The sequence below is a fragment of the Myotis daubentonii genome, chromosome 13 (genome assembly GCF_963259705.1).
Source record: "Myotis daubentonii chromosome 13, mMyoDau2.1, whole genome shotgun sequence".
In the NCBI taxonomy this organism is placed as follows: Eukaryota; Metazoa; Chordata; class Mammalia; order Chiroptera; family Vespertilionidae; genus Myotis; species Myotis daubentonii.
The window spans coordinates 13,045,794-13,050,589 of NC_081852.1; the positions used below are offsets into that span (position 1 = coordinate 13,045,794).

Sequence of the window (4,796 nt, forward strand, 5' to 3'; positions counted from 1 at the left end):
TTAACTAAGTGCCAGGCGGGTAGTTAATCACTTTAACTACGAACAGTCACACTTAAGCTACATAATCTTTCCTCCCTGGAATGGAGTTAAGAAACGCCCTAACCTTTGGAATAGAAATTGATAGGATTAAAATCAACTGGTATAAATACAGATGTAACAAGACAATAAAACACAGAACCTGGCTGGAGAACCAACTATGCTGATCAACTGAATGCTGCCTCCGTGTCCTTCATTCTTCGCTGACTCTGTCCACACCTTTGGGAACCCCTGGACCTGCTGGGGTTGGACCCCAATAAATGGCGCACCTCCCGCTTGCGTGGCCCAAGTCCCAGCTGCAGAAGCTCCAGAGCTCCTTCCAGGTGGCCTGGCTGCAGGACTTCCCCTGGCTGCGCTACTGCAAGGACACCAGCCTCATGTCCTGCGGCTGGTGCCAGAAGACCCCCACGGACCGGACGGCAGCGGCGGGGACCTCCCCCCCCCGCCCCCCCCCCCGGGGGGCCAGGACAACCTGTCTCGAGGGACCCGCACCTACAAGAAAACCCTGCTCCTGCGGCACCACGTCTCCACAGAGCACAAGCTCCACAAAGCCAATGCCCAGGAATCAGAAATACCTTCAGAAGACGGATACTGTGACTTTAATAGGAGGCCAAATGAAAACTCTTATTGCTATCAACTTCTTCGACAATTGTCAGCATTGTGGTGAGCGGAAAAATCTTTAAAGCTCATAAGAACATCCTGGTTGCAGGCAGCTGTTTCTTTAAGACTTTATATTGCTTTTCCAACAAAGAAAACCCTAACCAAAACAATACTACCCACTTAGATATTGCTGCAGTTCAAGGTTTCTCCGTCATCTTGGACTTCCTGTACTCTGGTAACCTGGTGCTCACAAGCCAAAATGCCGTTGAAGTGATGACCGTGGCCAGCTATCTGCAGATGAGCGAAGTTGTCCAGACTTGCCGAAATTTCATTAAAGACGCCGTAAATATAAGCATTAAATCTGAAACTCCGGAGCCTGCTGTTGTGGACTATAACAACAGGAAACCAGTCAGTAGAGATGGTCTGTCTTCATCACGGGATCAAAAAATTGCCAGTTTTGGGGCAACACGGAATCTTACCAATTTGGCAAGTAATGCAAAAACTGAAAATGATGGTTGCAATGTCAACCAGGGCCAAATAGAGAACTACCAAATGAATGACAGTGGTTGGGTCCAAGATGGTTCACCTGAATTGGCTGAAAGTGAAGCTCCAAATCAAACAAAAGTGTTTATTTGGAATAATATGGGCTCCCAGGGAATTCAAGAAACTGGCAACAAAACAAGGAGGAAAAAACCAAACTTCAAAGAGATTTATTTATAATATACCACCTAATAATGAAACGAGTTTAGAAGATTGCTCTGTGCTGCAGCCACCTGTTGCCTATCCGGAAGAAGCTATGTCATTCATTAAGGAAGAACCGGATCTGGACGGTGCTCTGCTCCCGGGGCCGGACTGTGACAGGAATGTGAACGTAAGCGTGCTGGCAGAAGCCAGCTTGGGGCAGGATGCAGGCGATGCTGGTACTTCACATGATTTCAAATATGGCCTGATGCCTGGCCCATCAAGTGATTTCAAGTACGGCTTGCTACCAGGTACTTCAAGCAATTTCAAGTATGGCTTGCTACCAGGGGCTGCAAACGATTTCAAGTATGGATTGTTGCCTGAATCTTGGCCAAAACAAGAAACTTGGGAAAATGGTGAATCATCTCTAAACATGAACAAGTTAAAATGCCCTCATTGTACCTATGTAGCCAAATGCAGACGAAAACTAAAAAGGCATTTGCTCATTCATACAGGAGTCAGACCCTTTAGCTGTAAGATTTGTGGAAAACTGTTTACTCGCAGAGAGCATGTAAAAAGACATTCCCTGGTGCATAAAAAGGATATTTAATACAAATGTATGGTGTGTAAGAAGATCTTCATATTAGCTGCCAGTGTTGGAATCAGACATGGATCTCGACGCTGTGGTATTTGTGTAGAATGTGCAGATAAAGCACGGCCAGGAAGGCAAGAAGGTGTAGATCAGGGACAGGAGACAGATTTCCCTCGGGATGAAGAGTACGAGGAGAACGAAGGGGGAGAACCATAAGAAGAACTGGCTGATGAGGGAGAAGATCAAAACCACCCGTCACGATGGGACGAGTTGGGAGACGTCTGTATGTCTCAGGATGATTAACTGCCCTACTCTGCACCTCAAGGATGCTGCATTGGGACGTAACATGAAGCGACAATTTGAATTGTTGAACTTGAAGGCTTGCAAATACGGTACATTCTGGATGGTAGTTAAGTTGCTGTGAAAACTCTAGGGTCAAAGCCTTATAGCAATTTTTTTTTTTTATATTTGCACAGGACTGGACAGCAACCAACCTTGCAGTTGGATTACATGGAGTCCCCACATCTTCAGTCAGTTATCAAAGTAAAAATATTTTTTATTTATAGGATATACAGTAACTCTTTGGGTCCTAATGAAAATGGATTACCTGTCTGTAAATAACTGACATTTACGTACCAGTTTAACCGGAATGAAGAAAATCCAGTTATGAGAATACAGTGACAGCTGGCCCAACTACACTGCCCACCAAACCACTCAGGCTAGTTTGTACTAGTAGAGTTTTATTTCTATTTTTATTTTTATTAATTTTATTTTTTTTTAATACAGATTTTTAGTGAGGGGCCTTTTCAACCCCATTGGTTGTACTTTTCTGTATTTTCCATTTTGATTTGCTTCATAAGTTAAACCAAGTCTCTTCTAGTCTTAGGTATTATTTCTCAATTTTGTGCTGATGGGCATGTTTATAAGAACTGGAGAGGTAATTTATTGGAATGAACTAATTGACTTCCTCCATTCCCCCTTCCTTTTTGACATGAATTTTACTACTTCACAAATGAAGAATGATGTTGCAAAGTTACCGTGATGAAGTTGATAAATACCACTAAAGGATTATGATTTAGAAGTCACTTCCTCTTGCTGCTCTAATCTGATAAAATGGTTCGATATGATGTTTTCTGACATGGTATTCGGTTTTGGGTATCTGTTCTTGGCACTATTCTTTGCCTTTTTTTATTTTTGCCAGTGTACTATACCTCAGTCCTATTTGAAAAGACAGAAATCTGATCGAAAGAAGAATCATAGAAACAATAAATAAAATGATTTGTTTTATGATTTATCCTCCATGTCCAGTTTGGTTAGCTTGTTATGCAATATAAGTGAACTATCAGGTTTTTACTCTTGTGTCCTTTTACCAAATGTTTTAACACATATGTTTGCTACCAGAGGAGTTAAGTTTACTCCCAGTGTCATTCTTTCTTCTCCGACTCCAACCACAGCTTTGGGAACCCCTGGACCTGCTGGGGTTGGACCCCAACATGTCTCTTTAACGCATCCTCAGGGAGAACAGGTCCTGGTGGATGTGAGTTTCATTGAAGGTGGTGTCAATTCTACACGTTGTCATTGCACTTGTTAGATTCAAGCATCACTTACATAGAAAGAAAGGTGCTTTTTCGGTCAAACAAAAGTGAATAATATGGTAAAAACTTCTTGGGTTACTTTCCCAGAGTGCTTGGGACTCCCATGGAGATGGCTCATTTCAGTCATGTTGCTGCTGTGTAATCCTCCATGGAGATGGTAGCCTTTATCTCCCAATAATTCTGAATGTTGAAAAGACTGAGCAACTACTAGTTTTTGAGAGCTGGGTTAAATTAGTAAAATGCTAAAGGGGAAATCCACAAATTCCAAATGTTAGGGATACTTATTCTAATACCACTTCAAGCCTTTTTTCTCCTTTCTTGTATTATAATATTCTTTCTAATGCATTACTTTCCCCCTTAAATCCTAGATTAACTCAAGTAAACAACCAATTATAAAGAAGCATTGGAGAGACCTAGTATATCCTATGTCATTTTCTAGTTACTATGGAAAGTATACTATACCAACCACAGTGTGAAATCTATATATATAAAAGCCTAAGTGACCAAATGACCCAACGACCAGTCTACCGGGTGCTATGATGCACACTGACCACCAGGGGGCAGATGCTCAATGCAGTAGTGCCCCCTGGTGGTCAGTGCGCTCCCACAGCCAACCTCCTGCAGCTGACCAACCTCCTGCAGTCCCCACCCCTGGCCAGTCAACCTTCTGCGGCTCCTATCAGCCCAGATTGCCAGCCAGGCCGAGGGACCCCACCTGTGCACAAATTCGTGCACTGGGCCTCTAGTATATAATATTGACACAAGAGTAACTTAAGAACATTGTCTACCCATCTTTAAAACATCTGAATTGACATTCTCCTTGTATTCAAAATTAACACAGAATTGTGAGTTCTGTCCCTTTGTATCTGTATGTATGTATGATATGTTATTTCTTTATCTACCATCTACTAAGAGGGGAGGGGGAAGGTATATGTTCAAGAATCCTTTGCTATTAGTCTTTGAATTTAATGAATTTTTAATGAGTTAAATTATAATATTTTCCAATCAATGGTTACTCAAATATGTACTTGTCTTTTACTATATTAATGTATATGGTGAAGGTATTTATGTGTGTATGTTGTATGTGTAAGTACACATAAGCTATATATGAAATAACAATGACTTGGAAATGAGAGAATGTTACATGAGGAACAGATTTTGTATATTAGTTATGTGCATGTGTGTGTATAAGAAGTCACCACGTACATACAGACAGTGCCATTAGATGCTGGAATTACATAAATAATGAGAGTTACTTTTCTAGACCTTGAATATACGTATATTTACAGATA

At 41.6% G+C, this 4,796-nt stretch overlaps 1 pseudogene; it reads left to right on the forward strand.

Annotated features, from left to right (window-relative positions):
* Nucleotides 1-296: 296 nt before the first annotated feature.
* On the forward strand, nucleotides 297-3,038 carry LOC132214597 (zinc finger and BTB domain-containing protein 10-like; annotated as a pseudogene).
* Nucleotides 3,039-4,796: the final 1,758 nt, after the last annotated feature.